The sequence below is a fragment of the Chiroxiphia lanceolata genome, chromosome 13 (genome assembly GCF_009829145.1).
Source record: "Chiroxiphia lanceolata isolate bChiLan1 chromosome 13, bChiLan1.pri, whole genome shotgun sequence".
Lineage (NCBI taxonomy): Eukaryota > Metazoa > Chordata > Aves > Passeriformes > Pipridae > Chiroxiphia > Chiroxiphia lanceolata.
Window position 1 is genome coordinate 17,836,834 of NC_045649.1, and position 27,885 is coordinate 17,864,718.

General features: G+C 39.7%; 1 long non-coding RNA gene across 1 annotated transcript; it reads left to right on the forward strand.

Moving 5' to 3' along the window:
- The first annotated feature begins 311 nt into the window (after positions 1–311).
- On the forward strand, positions 312–7,662 carry LOC116793505. The gene is made up of 2 exons (XR_004359507.1): positions 312–529; positions 7,344–7,662. It is a non-coding gene; the product is annotated as an uncharacterized LOC116793505 (long non-coding RNA).
- The last annotated feature ends 20,223 nt before the right edge of the window (positions 7,663–27,885 follow it).

Here is a 27,885-nt window from a genome sequence, read left to right on the forward strand (position 1 = left end):
CTCCCCAGGGCAGTGGGCACAGCCCCAAGGCTGCCAGAGCTCCAGGAGGGTTTGGACAATGCTCTGAGGGACAGGGTGGGATTGTTTGGGTGTCTGTGCTGGGCCAGGAGTTGGACTGGATGGACCTGTGGGTCCCTTCCAGCTCAGGATATTCTATAATTCTATGAACAAAACCTCAGAACTCCAACACAGATGCTTTTCCTCAGAATGATTTATATTGTGTGGGAAGGTTAAACAACTAGTCAAACAGCACTTGTGCAATGTTTCCTTTTAACTTGTTTCTCATGTACTTTACTTTTCTTTTTGCCATTAGAAAAGCTCAAAAAGTTTAGCAAACATACACCAGTTACAAAATTAGGCATAAATCTTGGAGCCACTGGACCCTCAATAGTACTCTGAAGGCTTTTGTTCCTTCGTCTGCTTAAGTGAGACATATGTCAATATCAGCGTTGCTATCCCTAAAAATATACTGCTCCATTACCTTCCTGATGAAGGAAGAAGAAAACACATGCCTTTCTTTCAGCAACAGGTGAGTTTCTAGGTTGTTTTAGAATGCTGTTTCTTTACTTGTAGACATAATTAACTATTTTTCCCCTGTAGTTAATGACAGCTCTTTAGATGTCATTAAATATATTCAAAAAGTACTGTTGTTGTACAGAACAAGTTATCCCAACATCATGAATTCAACTGCTGGTTTTGGTTTTCTTTCCAGAAAGTTCAGCTCATAAAAAATGTTAAGCCTAAAGTGTTAGACTTAAATACAAAATAATCTGTAATAAAAGGCAGAAAATACTGATCCCTAATCAACTTTCTCACCCAATTACCTTTTTGTAAAGATAGTGATCTATAACAACTTGTTTGGTGATGTTTAGTTTAGTAAAAATGCCCACTCTCTAAGCTAATAAATGCTGTTTTCAAGAGTTTTACCCTTAAGAAACGAAACACAAATCTAGTGGAATACCCAGTATCAGGTTATGTTGCTTTGCCAGTAGAATTTTTGATACAGAAGGGCCAGGCAATGAAATTCCATATTTTTTCACATCAAGATTAAATTGAACACAAGGAAATCTCCAAATTTATGGAGATTCAGATGTATTGTTTGTAAATGTACAAAAGAAAATCCATTTAATGAAGCATCTACGAATTTTCCCACTATTAACCAGTTTTAGCATCCTTAACTGTTACTTTTGGAGGATAAAAACCATCAGTGAAAAAATAAGGCATTGGATAAAAACCCAACTAAGAGCAATTTTGAGAACTCCGGGATCTCAACCAAGGAAAGGCTGATCATGGAGCACTGCAGTGTGATTTTGGGAAAAGATACCTAAGCTTGGCCTACATTACCCTTTAAGCTTCTAGAACTTTTCCTCACCCTTACATGATTTATAATGCATAAGTAATTTTAAGCTTTACAGCTCAGACTGTGCCTGCTCTTCCCTCTTGAGCCCCAGTATGTAGAGGCAGATGGAATTTCCTGAGGAGCCTCTGTCACATAAACCCTTCTATAAACTGATATAGTCCATTTATTGTCAGGGAGTTAAGCAGTGTCAGGGTAGGGAGGCAGCAGAATGAGGATTTGAGAGACTGAGGGCAATATTAAAGCATATTTGACGCAGAGACATTCAAGCAACTTCTTTCTTCCCTGCCTTCCCTATTTGACTCCAGGGAAAAAGGATGTTGTTAAAGGACAACAGTTCTGAGAATACAATAGAACCACCCTTACATGCAACTATTGATATGCACACTGATTGATTTCTGCTTATTCTGCTTAACAAAGTCATTCACTGAGTTGCTCTGATTTAAAATATTGCATTAATAAATAAGGTTGAGACACTAAGTTTCAGTAGAATTGAATTATAAGTAAAATAACTAAAGTTTGCCTTGTTTTCTTAAAGGAAGAGCAGAACTACATTGGATATTTGATTGCATTTTTTAGTAGGAAGGTGATTTTCCTCCTCCTCAAGAAAATAATTCAAATTCTGTGCAGTCTGAGTCAGCATTCTAGATCATGAAAAGAATTCAACGCATCAGTCCATGTTTCTTATTCCATATTACTTTTTACTGGCTTGATGTAAAGTGTTTTGCTAGATTTTTTCCCCCCAAGACACATCATCATTTGGCTCTTTGCCTTGTTTTTGCTTGTGTTTTTGCTGAACTAAAGAATCAATACCTGTATAAGCCAATTTTTAATTAATGAAGCTAAGTCTATACAGAGATTTTCCTGGGTTTAATATTTATATACATACACCAAAAAAGTAATTATCCACTATAAGCCATATTCAAAGATTTCTGAAGTAAATGGGAAGACTTTTGATTTTCCTGAACTTTTGAATTACATCCTAGAAGCAAACATCACCAGAGATCTTACTCAGTCAAGTGGAAAATAAAAGAGATCAATGCTCTTCTTTTCTCCCTTGGTTGGTCCATCCCTGACTGCAACAGCAAGAAAATCAAATGCTAAAGAAACAGGTGCTCTGATTTATCTAATGAGGGCTGTGGAAAATTATCTGTCCAAAATTTTAGATTAAGAATCAGTTAAGACTTAAGATGTAGAAAAACATACGGTTTTACAACAGATTTTTTTTGAAGAGTCTCAAAGAGATTGAAAATGTTACAATTTAAGATGTGGTCTGTGATAGAAGGCAGAAGACAGAGTGGAGGGAAAGTGAAACAAGATCAACAAATCCAGTTCAAAAATACATCTTTCTCTCTCAAATATCCTTTGCTCTCATCTTTTGATACACACTGAATTAATTGGCTCAGGATTTGGGGTGCAATAAGATGGAGTTCTGTATGAGTATGTAAGACTTGCTGAACTGCGAATGTTATTTTAAGGGGTGTCTCTGCTTGAAGAATAATTGCACTTTCAAATTACAGACCACCCAGTCCTTCTGTGGTATGAAACAGAGAAACAGAGACAAAATGTTCATGTAGAATATTAACAATGAGCTGGGTAATCAGACTGAGGAAGAAATAGCAGAACGTAAAGATTTTCCTTTTTTTATAACTTCTGGAGTTCTAGTCTAGAACCATCAACATGCCTCAAGATATTCAAAACATTTTTCATTCTTATGTTGGGACAAAAAATCCTTTGGCGACATCCCAATACCTGAAGGGGCCGACAAGGAAGATGGAGAGAGACCATTGGCAAGGAGCTGGAGTGACAGGACAAGGGGCAATGGCTTCACACTGACACAGTAGGGTTAGATGGGATATTGGGAAGGAATTCCTGGCTGTGAGGGTGAAGAGGCCCTGGCACAGGTTGCCCAGAGAAGCTGTGGCTGCTCCTGGATCCCTGGAAGTGTCCAAGGCCAGGTTGGACGGGGTTTGGAGCAACCTGGGCTAGTGGAAGGTGTACCTGGCCATGGCAGGGGGTGGAACTGGATGATCTTTAAGGTCCCTTCCAACCCAAGCCAGTCTGTGATTTGATGATATGTGTCAAGAAATAAAGGATGCTGTAGAAAAAAGCTCTGACAATCTCCTTTGTCTCCTGTCACACTGGACCTGGAGCTCGATCCTGACCTCAGGCCTGCTCTGTGCCATTGGGGATCTAAACCCACCAGCTCTGGTCTGACTCTCAGGCTCATCTCTCAGGCTGTGGAGAGCGGCACACCAAGGACAAACATCTAAAATTCCACCTCTGCACAAAGGGGTGAAGGTCAGAATTTGAGCTGTGCAAGCAGCTTTGGTGCCCACAAGGGTTAAGACAAATGATTCTCCACCCTTGCAAGTTTGGCTGCGTCATGTTCCTGCAGAGAAACCCGATGGCAGGACACAGCTCCACGTGGAATTCTGCAAAGGTGCTCAAAGCAGGCTCTACATGCAGAACTGAAAACTGTCTTTTTATCAGATTTCCTCCTTCAGGCATACTGTGCAATGGGAGGGAAGCAGTTTTGTGTCAATTTACACAGGATTCAATAAAAGCAAATTAAAAATTGTTTCCTATTAAAATCGACACAAGTTTTCTATTATCATGAGTATTATTAACTGGAGATATATATGCCAGATCTTCTTTTAATTACAGACATATAACTTACACAAAGAGAAGTCATATCTTCCAAGTAATTACAGGCAGCTCTAAAGCATATTATTGTATTATTAAATTAAAAAATCCGCTAGTCGAAAGATCAGAAATTAAATATGGAATCATCCAGCACTCAAAGAAATAGTGGGCATAGACAGACATGAAATAAGCTAAATTACTCAGATTTAAAACACAGTCTTCATACAGAAAAGAATTATATGCTGCAGCAGCAGTTTGCTGCAGTTTTCTAAATCAGATGTAGCTACCAGCAAACTATTCAGTTCTCATTAAAAAGTACCAAGAAGCAAACCCAGTTTATCCCAAAGAACAGCAAACAACATTTTCCCCCCAGTGAAATCATTTCTGGGGAGATGCCCCATGCTCAGCAAGATGAGGAAAATGAACAACAGCATCGTACAAGAAGAGCCTCGTGGATTAAGCAATATTGTCTAACTTCAGTTCTTCAGAACCTGTACAAGCATACGTGATTTAATCCCTCCTTTTCAAGCTGAGAACTCAGAATCCCTTCTACTGTCCAATGGTAGCAAGACAAAGTTGGAGAGGCACAGACCCTACTCCAGGTGGGTTAAACAGCCCTCTCAAGCCCTCATTAGTAAGATGCCAACAGCCCAAGCCTGAATATTTTATCCACAGCTTTGTTCAGACCTCTGAAGAGACAAATCTGTCTGTGCAGTGGCCACAGAGCACAGAGACTCCTTGAAGTCAGGAGTCTTCCTTTACCCTGGCCTAAACTGCCCAGAAATTGTGCCATCCCATCATAAACCAGGCCAGCTTTCATTCTGCTCTCTAAGTCTGAATTAATGTTGAGCCTTAATCAGATGGAAAATAGTACAGATTAGAAAGAATCATAATGCATAAAACTGCATTTTGAGGTTGAGTTGGATATAGACTTTAAGTGAGTTGTTACATATTTTACTGCAGATCTGGAGCAGGATATCCAGGAAGCATTTCAAAGGGAGTTCCAAGAGCCTTTTCTATAAGACCATGGAGAGAGGCAAACAATTTAGGTAAAACACGTGCATTTACTAGATACATATTTAAAGTGTACATCTACTTTTATATCAACGTTTAAAGTTCAAAATACTGAAATGTTTTATCCTTTTTCCCCCCCAGCTGTTAGTTTCCAGTAGCGAACAGATCCACAAGTGCCGTAACATTGTAGGAATTATTCCCTTAATCAGATTTCCCTTCTAGTTTAGTAAGCTGAACAGGTTTAGCAATTTGTGATAAGTTCTGAACTTCTGCATGTTTATCTAAGCTGAACTCAAAGCAATCCTCTTGAAATCTGCCCTGCTACAAATGTGAAGTGCTGAAGATCTGCCTTGGGGTTCTGCAGCTTGCATGGAAGCCTCGAATTTGTGTTTTTACAAGTGACTTTCCCTGCTGTGTTTTCTTGTGATATTGTAGTTACGACCTTTTTCGTAGATTAATTTTCCTCTTAATGTGGATAGAACTCCTATAAAACAAGATGTCTTTCTCTCCCTACATGTCAAAGCACACATGATGCCTTTTTTGTTGATTTTTTTCCCCCCCAGTTATCTTTACACACAACTCCAAACTGAAATTCCTGAGAGATTATTCAACCTTAAACTACATGAGAAACTTTGCAATTTTAAGCAACTATCAACTCCATTCATGCCAAGGTTAAAAATAAATTTTACTAGTAACCTTAGCAAACACTCTGCAAATTTAGAGGCTGATAAATTTTATAAGGCATAAACACCCCAGAAAGCTCTTGAAATGTCCATCCCCCCTCACAATGACCAGGTCTCTTTGGACACACATCAGTAGGAAAAGACACCACAAGTTTTAGTTGGATGACATAAGACAAAGGGTGTTCTGGTATCAAACATTTGCTGCATAAAACCTGTTTTGATGTTTGGTTGGTTTTTTTCTGGCTAATTCAAAGTGTCATCAGAACGGATTACAGAGCAAAGGAAAGAGAAAGAGTGAGAGAGAGGAGGTAAATTAATTCCTCCATACCAGAAAGCCAGCTTTTAGTCAGCTTTTCCCTGGATGTTTGTATCTGCAAGCCTACCGAGGATTCCAGCAGAAGAAAGTCTATTAATTTTCCATGTACTTGTTGACGACAAAGCTATCAGGATTATGGGTTGAATATTTCTAGAGTAGGGAAAGTAGGGGATGCAATTAATCTCTGTGAACTAAAATATACCTCTTTTCATTAATCTTTTATTGTAAATGAGCAAAGTAATTGAACCAGTACCACACTGTCAGAATAAATGCAATGCCAGTGGGATATGCATGAGAGAGCACATACTGATTGAGTATTAAATATCTAACGGCAATAATTTATGGTTCATTACCTCTTTTTGGAGTTCCTTAGTTGCAGAGTGCTTGAATTTTAAGCAGACAGACTTTCAGCAGAAACTGCTTTCAAAAGCTGAACATACCAAATGCTCAAAACCCTCGTCAGTCTACTTAAAATTCAGAGTTTTGTACTTAGTTGAGCCAAACTCTGCATTGCCAGAAACATGCAGGCTATTTGCAGCTTGGATTAATGCAATTAAAGGTGTGGTCATGAGGATCAAGGATCATGTGCAAAATGAAATTCAGAGCTATGAACAGAGCATGGCACATAAGCAGATCCCATGTAATAATTTTCAAATATCTTGTTGTGTGTGTTCATATAGGGAGAATTCATACAGGAGGCACAGCTTCATGCTGTTCCCTTAGATCCTGTCACTGGGAACAGGATCCCAGGGAATGACAGGAGCTCTTTTAGGGCAGGGTCAGATTGGATCTCAGGCAAAGGTTGTTCCCCCAGAGGCTGGTTGGGCACTGCCCAGGCTCCCCAGGGCAGTGGGCACAGCCCCAAGGCTGCCAGAGCTCCAGGAGGGTTTGGACAACGCTCTGAGGGACAGGGTGGGATTGTTGAGGTGTCTGTGCAGGGCCAGGAGTTGGACTGGATGGTCCTTGTGGGTCCCTTCCAGCTCAGGATATTCTATGACTTCGAAAAGGCTAATTCCTAGATAAGGGAGCAAAGCATGACCACTTAGAAGGCTGTGTTACACAGGATCACTCAGTTACCCCACCTGCTCAAGGGGAAAAAAATCAGACATGGACTTGCCCAATTTTATGTATAAACAATGTTATGTCTTTATTCTGACTTGAGCATCCCTGACAGCATCAGTCACAGTGAATTGTGGCAGTGGTAAGAGATAGTAATAGCCTGGCCTCTGTCCTTGGCACCCCTTTCATGGACTCTGAGCAGAATCACTTGCAGAGGAAAGATGTCACCTTTGCTAAATTGACACACCACGATCTTCTTCCCCAACAGGCCTCCTGACAGATTCCAGCTGTCCTGCTTTGACGGAACCTTTCAAGGATCAAAGAAAAGATCAAACTGGAACTGGAAATAAACGTCTCAGTGTTTTTATACTCCCTTCATCTTGATTTCATAGGGGTGTAACTGATGAAATCTGAGGCAAACCAGAAAGGAGTCAGCCCAAACACACCAATTTTAATCCTCTTTCTGAATTTTACTTTCTGTTGCCTACTGGAACTGGTCCTGGAATGCAGGTAGGGCTCCTGAGTCTATCTGTTCCCAGTGAATTCTGCTCATCTGTTGAAAATTAAACTGTCCTATTCAGACACTGCTCGCTTGGCAACAGACTGCTCTGTTTACTGTTTATTGATTTTTGTTAACTGGGACTACAGAGAAGAAGCATTTCAGTTTCAAAGTCGTCCCAGAGGACACTGGCAGGTTACAATCACTTATACTGTAAAAAAGCTTCATGTTAATTGACTCTATATTTACATATTATGAATGCATATTTTAATCTGTTTTACATGAATAAGTCCTCCACAATGAAGATTTCATTTCCTTTTTTAAAACAACATAACTACTTGCCTTATTTGAAGAGGCAAATCTCTTCTAAATTGTTTTGACCTTTCCTTGTGTCCTTTCTTAAAGTCGAAGTTGTAGCTGCCTTCTCAGTTCAGGAATTTTTTATCTTAAAGCAAAGGGATGAACTGAACTTCAAACTGAATCCATTTCATTGTGCTCTTTCTAGTTTGGCAAGTCACCCTGTCTGTCTGTATTTGAAACAGCCAAATTCTTGACTAGTTCAACTAAACTATTTTTAGCCACAATAGACAAAAAGCTGATAATAGACCAACTTCAGCAATACACTGGAAAAAGGACTCTGGTCAAACCCAGAAAGATATGGAGATATCCCAGACTAATAAAATAGGAAGGTCAGGACATTAATCTAGGATGGAACAGAACCAACCAAACATGGCACTCCTACTGCTGTTTAATATTTTGTCCTCAACCTTGGCAAAGTTTGTTCTCCTTCTGCACAAATCTTTTGTTTGGAGCCTCCAAAGACAACCTACATTAAGATGAAACACTTTCTTACCCACCTGTAATTTCATCACCATCGGATCAGGTCTCAATCAAGACTTCAATAAAATATTACCCACTTATCCAGCACAGTCTCTGGCCTCAAACCTTACTTTTAGGCAGAGAAAGTGCCTAAGTAGTCATCATCTCTACCCCATCCCCCAAATGTTTCTCTATGCTCTGCTATTTTCCAAGACCACAGTAAACACTGAAAGTCATCTATGGATAGCTTCTGAAAACAGAGTCAGGTAAAGTTTTCCCCATGAAGTAGCTGCCTCCCTTGGCACAGTATCCATGCATTTTCATGCATTATTAGCTCACACAGGACTCTGCTGCTGCCAAAGATAAATGCCTCCATCCTAAGGCTTCAGGTGAAGCCCTAATAAGGAGGCACCTTAAACATTTCTATTTGTCAGGCACCACATTTAAAGCTCTGCAATAAAACAATTAAGCATATTCACAGATGTGAACAGTGCAGCCCTGAGTGTTATTATTCCATTTCTCCATTCTCAAATCATTCTAATATTGCTCTAGTAAATGTGTGCTCTGGGGGCTTATCTGTTACTGTTCTATATCTTCCCAGCACCTTTGTAGCAATGTTCTTTTGTGTTTGGAATTACACCCTGCAGAAATTACTTCCTGCCACCAAGACAGACCAATTCATTTTATGACTACAAATCTATATTAATGTCTTTTCTACTGTATTTAACGATGCAAGTCCTTCCACTTGTTACTTTTAAGCACATCAAGGCCTGGATTTCTGGAGACAGCAGTGTATACAATGATCATAGTGGGGTTTATTGCCATTAGCAACTACCTGATGTTCCCACGACCAATACAGTGAAAACATGTGTGTGTTACATTACAAAGTTAAATATAGATAAACAAAAATCAGAGCCAGGCAACTGCAGTGGAACAGTTACAAAGAAATAGTTCCCATTTATATTTTTACTAAAAGCCAATCCAGCATCATAGCAGCAGAACAGAAGATAGCAGCAGAGTGCATATGGAATTTAATTTTGAATGATATTGAAAGGTCAGTACAGAATTGCTCAGCTCATATTTTTGTGAAGATAACATGTGTGAACTAGTTATTTCCTCCTTTTAACATATAATGACCTTGTCCTTTGATTTAATGAGAAAATTATACATGCTGCACTCAGATTTAACAAACTCTCCAGAATTAAAGATAAACCAAAGGAAGGGAAAAAAATAAAAGAGGAATGAGATTGAGACCTCACACTTGCAACCCAACCATCTGGCAGAAGAAAGCCCAGAGATACCAACTCAATGACCTGTGGAGCCTGTGGTGTGACACATGCTGGAGTAGAGAGGGGGAAAAGCTGTGCAATAGCTCATCCTACCTCAGGTGCACTGACCTTATTAATGTGATATAATGTGAACAATGTACAGAGTTAAAGTGCCAAGTCACATATGTGCTGCTGGTAGAAAGGAATGGGAAAAGACAACAGTGCCTGAAACACTGAACTGTTATTATAACTTGCAAAGACTTCTATAATTTAAATTATATGAAGGTTGCTCAACCCATGTTAAGGTCATATGTCTCAATCCTAAAGATTCCAGCAGTATCCCATGTCACAAAGGAACATTCGTTTGTTCATTAAAAAAATCTGATTTAAATTATCAATTTTAGCATTTCAATTGTTCTTCTCAACACCTATAAAAACATTGAGACCTGACACCATTAAAGAATCTCTGCTAACGTACAGAAGTGGAAGAGTGAACTCCTAATTCTCTTTCTAGCCCTGCTACAGCCACTGCACACTCCTGACTACGTTTCTTTTGTTCTCTACCCTTTAGGCCTCTTCGAATTGCCATCATTCAAAAGATTTGAAATTTGTGTGGCTATAACATCCCTAGGACATGTAAGACAAACAACATAACACTGCAATTATCTGTGCCTGCTTCCCACTGGCAGCTGAAGAAATCCAGCTGGAGGTGCAGAAGTTCAAATAGATGGATAATTGCTTGAGTATTACTCCTCTTGCTTACTTTTCAGGCTGAACCTGTGCAAGTGATTTTCTGGCATCGTTCACAAACCCTGAGCTGTTTGACAGGCACAGGGTGACCATTCTCTGGCTTGGGCCACAGACACATAAAGGTGCAGCTTTAAAAGAGAGATTTGTCCTTCCCTCCCAGTTTATTTCTTTGATTTTGTGCAGGTTTTTAGTTTCACAAGCACACTGAGTGGAGAGATAGATGAGATCAGAGAGGGATTTTTGCAGAGGAACAGTTCCACAGGGATCACCTGAGGGAATCCTTTAGAGGCTCCAGTGGCAGATACGGTTTTGAACAATGAATCTTTAGAATTGTTTAATGAATATTAGATTATATTAAATATACAGGTTACATCTGAAGCCTGACTAAAGCAACTGGATATTGAAATTTATTTTGCTTTGGAAAGAAATGAAAACAAGAACAAACTGAAGACTACTGAATTTACGTTGGTTCTCCTGATATTCCCCTTTGCTCACTTCAGAGCAAAGTTACTCACAGGAATATAAAAACCTGCCCAAGACAAGTGCTGGTTCCAATGACATGGAAAAGAACAACAGAGGAGACAAAAAGCCCTGCTCATCCTCTTCACAAGTATCAGCCTGATGCAAGCCTGTGTCACCTGAGTGAGGGATGAGCAAGGCCCAAAGCTCTGTACTATGGTTTTAGGGGGTCCACAGACGAGTTCCTTGTTTATGATCTATCTTCCAAACAACCACAGCGTGGCACTGTGACATTCCAACTGCAAACGTGCAGCTCGCGACAGAACCCACAGAAAAGCACACGTGGTGGATGACACGTCCTCTGAAACAACTGCTTTGTTCTCCAGCTCTGATCCCATCAGTCTCCATCACTCACAGCCATGGCCAAGGCCAGGTTCCCAGCCCACACTCTCCTGGGGTCCCATTTTGCTGGGAAAGCAAGGGTGCAAACCTGAGTGCTGGGTTACTGCCAGGAGCTGCTGTGCTTTGGGATTGTGGAAAGGGAATAAAGCAGACTGCTTTTCCTTAGTTCTGAGAAAAGCACCATCCTAATGTTTGATATTCAGGGAAACACTTCCAACAAACCAATATTTTCTACCAGAAAAAAAACAAAATTATCAGAGAGCTCCACCCTCAACATCCACATGGGCACCAAAGAGTCCTGTCCTGCTCCAAAGAGTATTACTGTACCATTGTAAAACATTTTATAAGGGGACCTCGAATTCTGGAGCAAATTTGTACTTGTAGATCATGGGGTAAAACAAAACAATCACTCATCATTCTCTAAACAGTTTAAAATAAATATTACAGCCAGCAAGAAACTATTTATTATAGAAAGTGTTACACAGGTTTTGTTGACTGGAGTCCAGCCAAGACCTTCTAAAATGGGGTTCTTTTGTTGATTGGGGGGGTTCCTTTTTTCCATTTTAAAAAAATATAAACTCATGAAAGGCTGCAGCCCTTCAGTCCCTGTCTCTAAAGGTGGCCTGAATTGTCACAAAGCTGTTCTGGGGCCTGTCACAGCACCACTTCATGTATCCCATGGCTCTCAATTGAAATACTGATCAAGTCTGGCCCTACTGAATTTTTACAATTAAAGTTTCAAGGTGACATGCTATGGCATAACATTAGGCATAGATTTCATTTGTCCTTCATTAATAATCAACCTTACAGTCAAATATCCATTAACATGAACTGCATAATAAAATCAACAACAATTTCAAATGAATTCCCATATGAACAAAACATCTCAAATGCTTAATATTTCACACTCCTCTTTCACCAGATACAGTTCAGTAGCAGCCTAGGTCTTTGAAATCTTCATAATGCTTTTTATCTTTTGAAATGAAACATTTCCCTTAGACTTTCATATCACCCTTATTACTTTACATCGGTGCCAAGTCAATTCCCTTTCTGGATTACATCTTTTCTCTCATATCTCCTTTACTATTTAACAAACAAATTCCTTTCTCTGGATCTTCTCTGGGTATTTACTAACAAAAAAAGACACTGTTCTAAATGAAATTAGCAGAATCAGATCCTAAGGCAGCCCTCCTCTGCTGCACAGGATGACATGTCCAATAAGTAAAAATTCAGAGATAGAAATGCATCAAACAAGCAAAATTAACAGTTGGCTTTCTATATATAACTTAACTTGGCAATGTAGGCCCACTGGTGTACTGAATTATTATGAAAATAATCCTTCAACAATGCAAATTTATGTCTCTTTCACTGTCCTTTAGATTTTTTTCCCCCCCTAAGCAGTAAAGATTCAACCCACCATGCACAGTTAAACTGGTGCTATTCTGGTCAGGAACACAACAGCTCCAAAGAACAAAAACCCCAGCAATTATCGTCATTAATAAAGAAAATTTTTCCCAATTGTGACTGGAGCCTTTAAAGGTTTCAGCTTTAGCTACTTTTTATGGATGTGAGCAGTGTGATTGCTTGTATTCTGCAGAGTAGAGGTGACTTTGTCATGCTCAAAATCTGCGCTTTTTGATGTTAACTAACTTCCTATAAAACCCTGTGAATGCCAGATAAGGAGGCTTTTACCTGAGAGCAGCTAAGTCTGATAAGTGAGGTGTTTGATTAAGCTCAACTAAGATTAGGAGAAAGTTATTGATGCCTTATCTCAAAAGGACTATTCAGTTAGACAGCTATCTCAGGAAGGAGCCCTCCTTTTTCTCTACTTGACAAAGCCAGAATCCAACCATTTTAAATCCAATCCACTTACAGAGCCCAGACAATACTATTCATTTACTAGAGCTGAAGTTGCTGCATTTCTATGGCAGATTAGGACAATATTTATTACAAGATCCAGAGCAGTATATATGGAATTCTCAACCATTAAACATTTTAGACAATAAAGATTTCCCAACATTTCTCCATCTTGAGACGAAAGCACATAATTTTTAAATTACTGCTTCCATTACATAATACTCCCCTGAACATAATGCAAACCAATTTCCCAGTACTTTATAAAATCTATTCCTTTAGGCTACCATTTACATCCCAGGAATTACAGCCATACCGAGCAATTGCATGGAGAGCATTAATATGTAAAGTGGGACACAACTTCAGCAATTGGAAAACTCTGCACTCATAAAAACCCCACCCTGTCCCTCTCATGTGTCCTTTTGCAGTGGAAGCAGAAATGCACCCCCTCTCCTCACTGATGGTTCTTTGGAGTGCTGGTTGTTTTATCATTATAAGTTTGGAAGTCTCCTGCTGCTCAAACAGCCCAGGCAACTCCAGGAGAGAAGAGTCCTGGATGCCAGGAGTGTTTTGTGAAAATATTGACACTGTTGAACATGGAGAGAACAAAGTCCCAGACCCTGAGCCACTACGTTGTACGAGTAAAATGTCTCCTGCCCTCCCTGCAGCCCAGGGTGCCCCCAAAATGGACTGAGCTGTGGTCTGCACACCTCTGTGCTCAGCTCTCCTTGTCACATCCCTGCCCCTCCAGCATCCTGCTCAGGGTATCTGCTCATTGCAGATCTCATACAAAGGTGCTGGGTTCTCAAAATGTTGCTCATCTAATGAGCAGGTCTCTTCTGCACACTTCAGTATGGATTTGAGTGGCCCCAACTTCTAAGGAACCTGATTTATTATTACTGGAATGATGTGAGACCACACTTGGACTTTTACTGAACTTGACCTTCTCTCTCTCCTTCTGTAAATTGCCTGACACACCGCTGGAAGTACACAGACTTAGTCAAGAAATTGTAATTATCAAAACGCATGAAACTGGAGATACAATTTGCACTTGTTCATCACACCATTTCATTTCCACACTGTTGTATTTTTTCTCATTTTAATTGAGTTACTATGCTGCAAATTAGAGTCACATAGCATTCCTGCTTTATTGTTCTTGCTTAAAGCAAGAACAATACCTCATCTGTGAGGTATCCCACTGAAATAGCTCAAATCTCCCTGTAAGGGATATTTAACTTTCCTTGCTAATTCTGACTGCAATAGCTAATTGAACGAAGGTTTACTATTAGTCCTGTGTTATTTTCCAGACCGTGCCTACTTCCATCATGCAAAAGGGAATGCTAAAAAACCCAGCCTAATATTGCAGCTATCTGTTGTGAATAGACTTTTGAGATCATAATGAAAAAAATGCAGATATGATCTCTGAATTTGTGCAGGTAAGCAAACTAAACAAAGCTAGGTATTGCTGTATTTATCTAGCACAAATATGTATGTTCCCCACATATGAAAAGAAAGTATTGATTTGCTACTGATACAATCTCTGTTTCCTCCAAGCACTACTGGCTTAAAGCCCTTTCTGGAGTATACTCTTGTTGATCATCAAATACAGCACATTCCTACATCAGCAGCGTAGGAGGGAAGATTATTCCTCTGAGAATTACTGTATTCAAGAGGCAAGTGATAATATCATCACAAAATAGACAAGTTACATTTAAAATTAAATAAAATAATGCACCAGAGGCTTCTGCATCTCCTAATGCTTTTTTATTTCCCAAACTTGTCTCCAACTGGATCAGGCAGAACAGTGCTTTAGTTCCATGAATTTTTAATTTGATTTCATCAAGACTGCGGTGAATTCTTCCTACCTTTTCCCTATGCAGACTTAAAAACAGCTTAGTGAATTTGTACAGCCAGACATACTAAAGTAGGCTCAAAACTCCAGATGAAAGCTTTGGTTTCACCTGTCAGTAAATAAACATTCTTTTGGCAAGGCAGGAAATTCACTTGTTGGCAAATTCCATTCCCATGCTTCATTCATTTTGTAAGAGGTTGTTGGGCTTAAAGGTATTTCAGCATCTTTCTACCTTGAAGAAAAATGTCACCCACGAACCACTTCACCATTATTAAAAATCTGCACTACATCCAGGTCATAGATTCACAGAGTGGTTTGGGATGGAAGGGACATTAAAGATCCTCCAGTTCCACTCCCTTCCATGGGCAGGGACACCTTCCACCAGCCCAGGTTGCTCCAAGCCCCGTCCAACCTGGTCTTGGACACTTCCAGGGATCCAGGGGCAGCCACAGCTTCTCTGGGCAGCCTGTGCCAGGGCCTCCCCACCCCCACAGGGAACAATTTCTTCCATAAAGCCAACCTAAATTTCCCCTCTTTCAGTTTGAAGCCATTCCCTCTTATCCTCTCACTCCAATTCCTGATGAACAGTCCCTCTCCAGCTCCCTTGTAGCCCCTTTAGGTCCTGGAAGGTGTTGTGAGGTCTCCACAACCTTCTCCTCTCTGGAATGAAGAGCCCCAGCTCTCCCAGCCTGTTTCCATAGGGGAGCTCATCAGCTCCACATGCAGCACTGGAGTTGTACAACCAGTTATTCTCCAAGAAATGGTCATTCTGAACAGTGCATTATTTGTTGTTCTGCACTGAGCTGACCCTGTTTCCAAACACAAAACCTTCCCAAGAAGGAACCATTCTTTTGGCACCACCATTATGGTGACACTTTCCACTGTGAGGACTACCAGGGATGCTGAATTTCATGAAGTGCAGGGTTGTACTAAAGTGCTCTAAAGAATGAAAGGGTTTCCATAGTATTTATTTGATAAATACAGTTTAGGCTTAATTTCTCCATTCACTCCTTCCTCCTCCTGGAGAGGCAGAAGTTAATACATTTTGCATGCAAGCAGGAACTATTTTGGTTAGTATGAAGAAACTATTTCAGACTGTCAGCATGCATCTAGGGGAGCCTTGAGACAGAGTGGAAGACAAATTGACCAAATGTTGATTTATAACAACAGTCAGCCAGGGAAGGCAGAAATGTGAAAACAGTGCAAGCAGAGTGTGAAACCCAAACCTGAACTGTCAGGAAACTGAAAGAACAACCAGATGCTTTCTGCAGTGACATAAATCGAAGCAGAAGTCACCAGGCAGAGATATAAGCAGTGCTACCACAACACGTAAATAATCTGACTTACTCTAAAAGAGTTGTTCTGTGGTGCTGAAACCAACTGCTGGTTGCACAAATCACATCCCCTCTCAGACACAAATAGGGTAGAACAAGCATTCTTCAGAGAGGGGAAACTATGTCACAGAGCTGGAGTGTTCTCTCCTGCTAGAAATGTAATCTAGGACAAAGAAATTGTCATATTCAGGGTCTGAAAGAATGCCAGTGGATTAGAGAGCAGCTCCTGCTGGCACTGCTCTTTCAATTTATCCCCAAGTATCACATGAGCATTATTGTTAGTGCTTCCATTCTGCAACAAGAGATGAAGAAATTGGTCACAGACCAGCTAGAGACCATTCAAACAAATGAGCAGGCTGAAAACTACAGTGGCAATAAGTCCTTGGTGTACCTATCACAGCATTACATGATGCATGAATTTATATTGAGTTCTGCAGCTGACTGTGCTTTTATTATTCCTGTAAGTCAACAACAATCATTAAGCAATAATCAGTTAAAATATCTGCAGTTTTCTGCGTTTCAGAGCATAGAACTGATATATTCTATGTTCATATCACATTGCAAGTTAGTCTTCTAAAGTGAAGTTTATACACAGGAACCTAATTAAGTTTATTCTGAAATAATGGTATCATTACCAAATACTCAAGACCAAAGCTTCTAAGTATGTGAACACTGGTATGGAAAAGAGTTTCTCCAAAAGCTGTAATCTGCATGGAACACTTCTGGGGTCACCATGCACTAATAAGTCTGCTTAACCTCACCTATACTATTTCTATTATTAAAAAAACAAATTGTACTGTACAAGTCTTAACATCAAAAATGCACCTAAAAATTTAATCTCCAAGCTCTTCTCAAAGGACAACATACATTGATCAACTGAATTAGTTATTACCTTTGTGCAACAAAGCAAAAAAACCCCACTCATTTTCCTCAAACAGTTCAAACTTAGAGAAAGGCATCAGACTCTACAGGGAAACATCTTCTCTCAAAGCAAATACCAATTCAGTCAACAAGAGCAAAGTAACACAATACTTGGATATCTCTCAACTTCTTTCCCACTTGTTTACTTTGTTCATGCTTTAATGCAAGAAATAAATGATACTTTCTCTCTAGGCTTTTTTCACACAGAAACACAAATATACAAAGCATTATTGGGAAAAGAGAACACGCTGCAATCTAAGTGTATTTTAGCACTACAGAGCCTTTTTCACCTTGCCAAAAAATATACACTCTACAGAGACATGAAGCAAGATAAGGGGGGAAAAAAGGTATCACGTTGAGGTACGAGATAAAGGTCAGCAAATCACATGAGCATTCTTATGTCAAGACTGAGCCACGGGGTAAATTACTCTGAGCCCCACAGAGTGTCTACAGAAAGTTGTTTGGAGATTCAAAACCTGTACAAACCAGTCTGCTGGCAGAGGGGGGGAAGTCAAAACCATGAACTCAATCACTCCCAAGTAGATAATAAAAAAAAAAAAAAATAAAAAAATCCCAGCAAAGCTTGAAAATATTCACCAACAGAAGAGAGAAAAACGTGCTCATTTCGTCCACTTTCTGTAAGCAGTCATTTAATACACACAAAACAGTGGAATGTTTTCCATGTCTGCATGGAAACTTTTCAGAACAATCATATCAGAAATCAAAAGTTCTCTCTACCTCACCACCCCAAACTAAAAATAAGCCCATCTACTTCTGAGACACCTTTTTTGTTGTTTCTAGTGCTCCTTGTTGTCTTTTGAATGCTTCAATTTTGTCATCAGGTTTGTTTTGGCAGGTAGATTCATTTACAGCTTTGAGAGTAGTTTCAACTGTTTTATTCTTTTCCCCTACTTCAAATATGTTGAAAGATTTGCCTTTAAAAGAGGTTTTATGACAGCATAAAATGGTGATCTTACTCTAACACTCAAAGGGATGAAAGGCTAGTACAACATGCCTTAACCTGAAATTCAGCACAGAAGAAACCACCACAAATATAAAAATCAGCAGAAATTCAGGCTTTTTGTCACTTCTCTTTATCTTCATTTTGCCTTTCATGTTTTATCTGAGTGTGTTGGGAAACAGGGGAACACAGGATTAAACCAACAAGACTTAACACACGCTTCCAGACAAGACTAGAATAGACAAAAGGTGCTGAATGATAGATCATATATTCCATGTCCACACACACAAACAATCTGATTCAGGAATAAATGTCTGGGTTTGACAGATCACTGGGAAGCATTGCAATATTATTACATTTTCTAGAAATAGTTGAGCATCTGAGGTTTCAAGAGACAACAGAAAATACAAAGGCTAGAAAGACATTTCAATGTTATAAACATATCCCTTTTTTAAAGGAGCAAGGAAAATACGAAAAAAAAATGCAAAGAATCAATTTCCAGCTTCTGTTACTCTTAGAAGTACAAGAGAGACTTTGTTTTGTGGTCTTAACCTGAGAGAAGTCAAACTCCCAGGAGATGTTATGACTTTGTCACTGTAGATGAAAATATTAGGATTTAGGATTCATGGCACTGAAAAAACACACACATGGTATAAAGGCATATTTTGGAAAGCAGTTAAATATATAAGAGAAGTTAATTCCTGCTTGTTATCCACTAAGAAAATGTATGAGAGCTTCATGCATTACTCCAAACTTATAATTAGAGAAGACAGTCTGGAGAAGAGAAGGCTCTTGGGAGATCTTAGAGCCCCTTCCAGCACCTAAAAGGGCTCCAAGAGAGCTGGAAAGGGACTTTGGACAAGGGCCTGGAGTGAGAGGACAAGGAGAAAGGCTTCAAACTGAAAAAGGGGAGATTTAGATTAGATATTAGGAAGAAATTGTTCCCTGTGAGGATGGTGAGGCCCTGGCACAGGTTGCTCAGAGAAGCTGTGGCTGCCCCTGGATCCCTGGAAGCATCCAAGGTCAGGTTGGACGGGGCTTGGAGCAACCTGGGCTGGTGGAAGGTGTCCCTGCCCATGGAAGGGGGTGGGATTGGATGATCTTTAATGTCCCTTCCATCCCAAACCATTCTGTGAGTCTGTGAACTCCACACAAAAGAAACAGGTCAGCAGTACTTTCCTGTTGGTTCTCCATTTCTTATCACCCTCTGACCACTCAGCACACACCTATCACTCAGAACCTTACCACAACAAATATGAAGACCTGTCAACACTCATCCTTCCCTATTTCTTTTTCTTTGGCCATCAAAGAAATTATTTAAAAATGCAAAGATCTGTGGATCATTCAGCTGAAGAGGTGCCAGATCACACTGCACTGAAAAGCGCTTCAGGAACGTGGATGAACCACTTCCCATCCCCTCCACTCCCACAGCTGCCTGTGTTTATGTTCTAAACCTCCCTCAAGCAAAGAATAAATCGGCTCAGTTTACTCTGAAAATGAATAACTTCATCTGCATCAAGTTTTTCTTGCATTTGATAATGGCAGGCACGTGTCAAGCATGGCAGGACGTTTATCTCATGTCAGAGTGGCAGCTGTGTATCCCCTGTGCCTCAACTCACAGAATGACACCAGAATCCAGAAGCCAAAGGTCTGGGGGGGCAAACAAGTGACACAAAACAGCCTTGGTTGAATTCTTGTCTTCACATCTGAGGCAGCTTTCAAGAATACATTCAACTCTACCAATAGAAAACTCAAAACCACCTGCCAATGTACTGAGAAGACGCTGTCACCTGCACAGTTCCATTCCTTACCTCAGTACCAAAATTGTCTTAATGCCATTAAAAAATATATAAAAAGATGTTTTAGGCTTTTGGATCAATACTGGTCATCACTACCCACTCACACTTCAGCACAACCCTCAGAAAATTCCTGGCTCTGTTCCACATTCTCTGTATCACACAAGAACCTGTTGCATCCCAGGCTTATTAAATGAATACTTATTTAAGATTGAGAGTAATATGCTGGATTATTTCAATAAATAATCCTTTCATCTTGAAAATACAATTATATATGTTTTTCTTCATAGCAGATAAACAAATTACAATAAAAAATGTGGTGTCTTGTTGGGGTTTTTTTTGGTGTTTTTTTAATAACTTGTTAAAAATTTTATTACAGCAGAGGTAATTCTGGAGCCACGAGTTTTGTTCCCCAGACTACTTAACTGAGAGCTGGAATATTGCTTGTGAACTTCCACAAAGTGTGGACTTTGTGCAAGGATAAATAACATGAACAGCAATAAACAGATCAGTAAATGGGGGGAAAAAGTGGATTTAAACACACGGCCACATTTTACTCAGGAAAATAATGACTTCACAAAATCTCTTATTGTTATTGATTACAGAATTCATTACAGAATAAATGACTTATTCTAACTATGATTTTAATGACTTAGTCTTAAACCAATCATCAAGATGAAAAGGCTGATGCTAATTTCACTCCTCTATTTAACAGAAAGTTATCATGGTTTATTCATCAGTTATTAATATATCTGTTCTATTAAAACATAATAGTCCCAAAAAGTAGGGTAAAGGGGAAGACAGAAGGTTCATTTTTCAGAGCAGATACAACATTTCTCTGTTTTCCTAAATATTAACCTCTTATAATAATTCTTTCCTTTACCAAGTAACATTCAGTACTAAGCTTTCTATTGCCCTTCCAGTGATTTCCTTACTTTGCATTAAAAAAAAAAAATATATATAATGGTCTAGCTTTTGATACACAGAAATATTTTATACCAAGTAGATTCAGACTATTTAAATCACATCTCTTCCCTCTGAAGTTACCTGAAAATCCTATACAATCTTTTATTAAATTTCTACTACTGAAATAATTAAAGTTGGGTCTGAAAAGCTATCAGTGCTGTTGCTTTCTCACTCTTATATTCACTACCTTTCTGTTTTTCTTCAGTACTTACAAATGAAAAGAAAGTTTACAATTTGGTCAGAAATCTTAGAAATTGCAAATTTGAAAGTTTTGGGGTTTTTTTTCCTAATCTCTAGATTCTGCCTAGGAACATAATCAAACCCACTGTGGTGAATCTTAGCTACAAAACTTGAACAAAGATTTCTAACTCTTTAAATCTGAGCTTTTCTCCTGTTTGTTTGTTGGTTTTTTTTAAGCAGGAAATCAGACATGCAGCACATGTTCACATGTAAAGGGCTTGGGTTCTTTTTTTGAACAACTTCATTATTTTAAATGAAAGAAAGCACCTGGATGAGTGCTAACAATGCAAGAATAATTTTGATCTAAGTTACTCAAGCACTAAAAATAAACAATTTGCCTGGAGTCAATTATATAAGATTACAAATAGACACACATTCAGAACCTCCTAACTGCAGCTAATCAAGGAAATTGGAAAGGTAGGATGCCTCTCAACTAGTGAAATCAAAAGCCATAAAAAACAGATGGAAGCATAAGATCTCATAATGTAACAACCTGCACCATATTCTGAGTTCTCACAGACCAGCACCAGCAAGTCAGGCTCTGCAAACTTTGTTTGAGAAGAAAGAGCCACTTGGTTACATGTTTCAGATATTTATTTTTGCATTTCAGGAGGAATTTCTTCCTGGAAAGGGTGGTCAGGCCTTGGCAGGGGCTGCCCAGGGAAGTGGTGCAGTCCCCACCCCTGGAGGTGTCCAAGGAAGGAGTGGAGGTGGCACTGAGTGCTCTGGGCTGGGGGACAAGGTGGGCATCAGGCACAGGGTGGACTGGATGATCTTGAAGGTTTTTTCCAACCTCAATGATTCTGTGATTATATATGTACTTGCAGTGATCTTAGGAAGCAATGTTTCCTTCTAAAACTCTTTTTTTTTTTTTTTAGCTTGATATAAGCTGCTTTCAGCCTCTCTCTTCCCTAGAGCATTCTCTCCTGTTGGTCTTTAAACAGAAAAAGAGTCTGCCTTGGAGCCAAGCATCCTAGTTTGAATTAGATCATCATTAGCAGAATCACCTTGGGGAAGCTGAATTAAATCAGGTTAGAAAAAAGGAAACCACTGTGCCCCTTCACATGCATACCACTGATTTGCAGACTCATAAAGCTGTTGAAAATCTAGGTAGACACAGTCACTTCTGAAGATCTTTGCCTAGATCACCTGCCTAAAAGCACCATGAATCTATTCCATGGACAAATGTCTACAAAAATAGCTAATTGTAAGAATGGTGGGACAGTCAACAAAATCAGCCACCCAACAGCAAAATTAAAAATAAATTCCCATATGCAATAGTAGAGAACATCATAATCTCTCTGGCATTTTATAATCAGACAAATCTCCTCAGCCTTGCTAATTCTGCAATTAAAGCAATATTCTTATTTGGGAAGCAGGCCATTGGTCAAACAGCTTACATTTACAGAAGTAAACTTTAGAAAAGTTATTTTAAGCTGAATTCTATTTAGCAACATTTTTTTTTTAATTTTATTTTTAATTCGAGCGCCCTGTGTCCATACAAACTGCAATCACCACAACTGCTCCTCCTGCCCTGGGCAGGGCAGCCTGTCTGTGCATCCTGAACTCCTCCAGCAGTGCAGTCCTGGCCAGCACACTCCCATTCCCCACTGCTTCCCTCTCCCATCCACCAGCCTGGAATTGCTGCACAGCCCCACGTGTTCAGAAGCAGCTGTTCAGGACACCCCAGCTGACTGCATGGAGGGCCTGCAGTTTACAAGACATACATTTGGGTACCTCAGTGTCAGGAATTCAAGTTTAGTTGCAAGAAAGTGGCTCAGGAGCAGGCAGCCCAACCACTGTGATATTACATGTATGGCGTGAGAAGAGAAAGAAAATCATTATTCTTTCAGATGTCTTTCCAGAATTTACTTTTAGGAGAAAGAGGCACATCTGGTCCAAGTGTAGTCTAAGTCTAGAAGTGATAAGCTTGAGTAGCTTTTGGGTTGCTCACCCTTCCCATGGGAAAGGAAGCCAGGTTCCTCCCTCCAGCCACACTCTCAATTCCACCTCAGGCAGCAGCTGCCAACATTACTGGGGTTCTCCTTCTCCCCAAGCTGAGCTCAGGTGTCTCCATGGGTTTGGCATCTTGAGGGCAAACCCTGTCCTGCCCTGCAGCCTCCCCAGTTCAGCTCTCACAGCAGCGTGGGGCTGGGGGAAGGTTTGGGGTCTCCTGACCCAGCACACTGTCCCCTTACTCTGCATCCCACCTCAAATAAAACCCATGAACACTCAGAAGGGTTGCTCACTGCAAAGCCCCACCTGCTTCAAAAACCTAAATTCAACATTTGAAATCACATGACATTTTCTTAATTTTAGCCAGAGAAAGAAAAGAGGCTTTAAGGTTTTTTTCCTATATCAGCACATGGTTAATTCTCTCAAAGACCAAAATTTATCTCAGGGATAAAACCTCTCAACAATAATAAAATCTCAACAGTCCCAACTCTAGTTTCAGATAGAGGAACATAAACAAGTAACTTCAGTAAAGTCAACTGAATAAAAATAAAAATTGAAGCACATCCAGAGTCTTCCCAATCAATCTCCTTGATTAAGGTTGACACTCAGGAGTGTCAGATCCATCACCTCTCCTTTATAGGACTTTCTACAAAAGATTCATCTTATTCTGACTGACATTCTTAATACTGAATACAAATACTAAATTAAGATTGAGACATCACCAGAAGGCATTGAGCATTTGGTTTTAGGCTTTTAGAACATGTTATTTAGATCCACCTTGTCCACTTGGACTTCCCATCGAGCCCAAAGGTGTATTCTAAGGACTTAAGGAAAGGTACTGTATCCAAAATGTATTTCAGACATTAGTGTAAAGGAAGAAGAGCTACTGTAATGAAATCTCTTCTTATTGATTTCTTTTTCTAAGAGAAAAAACATTTCTACGTCAATAGGTATCAGCAAAAGATTTTAAATTCAGTAATATAATTCTAATGAAGATGAATTTACTTCTCACTTTTGTGGGCTTTTTGGATGCAATCCTACTTACAGTGGAAGCCAATTGCCAAGACTGTCACAAATCAGACAACTGAGAAGTAAGCAGTAAGTTTGTTAATTACTAGGATTAATTTAATGAACTTAGTCTCATTAAGCTTCATGAGCCATGCTGTCTATAGGAGTGTGTGAAGGTCCACAGCAGTAATGTCAGGAGGCAATTAAGGACAACTGCTGAGAAATTTTGTAAGGAGGGAGGAGAATAACAAGGCAAATGTTTCGTGGAAAACTGCATTATTACACAAAATTAAAAACAGCCAACTGAAAGAATCAAATAAAGGTCATTTTGGCCCTGCCAAAGTATATTGTCTTCTGAAGGCAGAAAAACAGCCATTTCAGCCAGTGTTACCCAGCAGCCCAGGCCACTCCTCAGGTGAGAAATTGCTTAACAAAGTTTTCCCACACCTGAATCCACTTAATACTGGATGCCAACTACTAGTCTTGCCTGCAGATCTCAAAGTGAAACCAGCATTCATGTAAAAACACTGCTAAAGGAATATAATTTAATAAAACACCACACACATTGTTGCTTTTCAAGGCCTTTTTGAATTTAAAACCACGTGAAATGATAAAATTATGAAGTATCACTTATGAAACAAACACTACTTCTTCCTATTTATCAAAATTACACCAGGAAAGACCAGCACCAAGACAGACTGAAATCACTACAGTTGCACACAATTCCCTTTAAATCCACAAGTTTTAACCTCCAAAAACCTCTAAGCTCCAGACAATTGGATGTGATGATCCAGAGGAAGTTTAAGGTTCCCAAAAATATTTCAACCCCCCTAATGTTTTCAGGAGAAACAAAACCATCCCAACCCTCTCTGGGGGAAACACCTCCAGGTGTCACAACTGGGAAAATGCATCTAGGAAAAGTGGAACTGTGTCAAGCAGGGAGGAAACAAACGGTCCCGGGGCACTGAGGTGGGAATAAGGGGCAGGAGAGGATGCTCCAAGTGCTGGAGTGGGAATTCCCTGCTGCCTGTGCAGAGGATTATCATGGCACAACGTTTACCTGTGGAAAGACTGGCTGGAGCAGATATCCAAAGTGCAGCTCTTGGCTGGGGATGTGTCCTGAAGGAACTGCAGCCTCTGGAGAGCCCGTGCTGGAGCAGCTTTATCCTGAAGGACTGCAGTGCACAGCAGGATCCGTGCTGGAGCAGGGGAAGAGCACGAGGAGGAAGGAGCAGTTGTTCTGGAGGCACTGCAGCCTCTCTTGGTCACCTCCTGGTGCCACTTGGTGGGGACTTCAGGAGCCAGGAATGAAGGACTGAAACGGAGCCAGAGGAAAGGAGGCGTTTCTGACTTTGCCTCTCACCACCCAAATCTTCTTTAATTAGCAATAAATAAAATGAATTGTCCCAGAGCCTGTTTTGCCTGGGAAGGTGGTTGTAGGAGACCTCTCTGCTTTTAACCTTCTGGCTGATGTTTTCCTCCTACCTCGTTAAGGTGGGGGAATTCAAAGCAGCTGGGTGGGCACCTGGCACTGCCCCCAGGTCAGCCCACCAGGACAGCAGGGCATGGACTGAGGCACCACTGCAATATTCCTCCTGGGATGTGCCAAATGCACTGTGGCTTGTGGAGCTAATGGAACACTCATCATAACTTCATGAGGAAAATAAGCCACTGTTCTCATAATGTGATTAATTAGCTGTAGCAATCACTATGCTGAAACAATGCACAGCCCCTATGTATCCCATTTCCTTGAAAAGCTGTTTATAATTATTTATAAAGCTTTCAGAATCCTTTTTTTTTCCTTCAGGGTGGTGGGGGGGAATATTTAGATGAAAGTAAAGAGGTGCTTTTTCTGACTTCTCCTTCTAAATAATTAAGGCTGGATATTAATGTTTGGATACTTAAGGTTTGCTATTCTCTTAACTAAGACCTAACAGATATTCTCTCCACCTTATACTGTTTTTTGAGAGCTTATGGTATGGGTGTATTGACAGTGATTAGGTTGAACACAGTAGGAAGAAGAAGTAAGAAGTGTTTTTTTAGTATGAACAAAATAAAAGGAGTGGGTGGTGGAGAATAAATCTTTAAAATGGCTACCCTTGGGAAAGAAATAGAAATACAGCAGAATTCTGCTATTTGTCTAACATATGGTATAGATAAATGTCTGATGCTGTTAGTGAAACTGCACTAATTCCCTACAGAAAAGTGCTTTCTGTAGCTTTGATCAGTAGACAAATATTCAGATATTAAATACTGACAAGAAAAAAAATGGACAGGACAAGTGCTACTTTTGATGTTATTTAAATTCATAAAGTTAAATAATTTCAAATAAAAAAATGTTTCTCAATTTTAGAGATAGCTAATAATTAGCTACTCAAATGCATTAGAAGAGCCTGGTAACTACTCCCTTCTCCATAAATTATTCTATAACTGTGTTGGATTCCAGTAGAGCTTTAAAAGTATTTTTTTAAAAATGTGAATCTAATTTGTTTGGAGCTTCTGCTGGATGTGTGGGTGGAATTGAGGTGGACATATCCCAAAGAACATTATTTTTTTTTTAATATTAAAGTAACTGTGGGAGGGAAAAAAACCTTGGAACCTAAAGGTCTATCCTAAACTATTTACATGGTAAGATTTGATTCTGCTTTGGCTCAAAGAAAATGCCCTTTTAGGTGATTATAAAAGCTGAAAAAGAACATTAATTTTAAAGGTTTAATGCCGTAATTACTATGATAATCACATTTTCTCTGGTAAAAACACGACTATAGTTGGGTACAGCACTTGAGGATAACACGAACAACGTGTGTTTCAAACAAATAGGTAACATTAGTGGAATCTGCTTCAAACTCAAATTCTTCACACTGTGTATTTTATCAAAGCCAGATCAGCCTGGAAAGCGTGGGAAGGCTCAAAGGCATTTTGTGTGCTCCTTCCAGAACTGTCTCTGAGAAGTGGAAGGAGACTAAATTTGTGTTGCTATTTGTTACACCTTTGAACAAAACGTCTGAGTCTCTGATGTTGGAGCAAAAGGTGATTTGTGGTGTCTCATCTTTGATGTTCCGGTGTGTTAAACCCTTCAGTAATGAGGCAAAGCATGAGAGTAAAAATCAAATACAGGCTGGAAGACTTAAATTCCTGGGGTGAAACCCTGTAGCTCCTCAAAGCTGGTGGGATTTCTGTCTGTGGTCTGTGGGCTTGGAACAAGATGACCTTGAAGGTCCCTTCCGACCCAAACCACTCTGGGGTTCTGAGATTCTATAACTGTGGACTTCCCTCTGAGAAAGGAATGAGAACTTTGTATATTCATAGCCAATATGAGCAAGATAAAGAGGGATTTGGGCTCAAAAGCTGGGCAGTAATAGTTCAAAGCAATCCTTGGCACAGTGGAAAACTGAACATGACCATTTCCTATTTCCCTAGTGATGCTGGAAGGGGTGAAAGCCAATACTGGGTGAATTTTGTGTTCATGCCATCCTGCAAGAAACAAGTCATGGTAGAAAACTGCCACTTCTAATTTGAGATGAAATAGAAAATGAGATTTTTCCCAATCTGCAGTGAAAGTAGAAGGCTGGAAATAATCAGTAGGTGTGTGTACACTTTTCCTTATATACATACTTAAAAAAAATAATATTTTAAAATCATTCCACAACTAGAAATTTCGTACGAGTCATAGATACACCCTGAGTCCATCCATTCAGCTGCAGTGTTATTCTTGTTTTGTATGA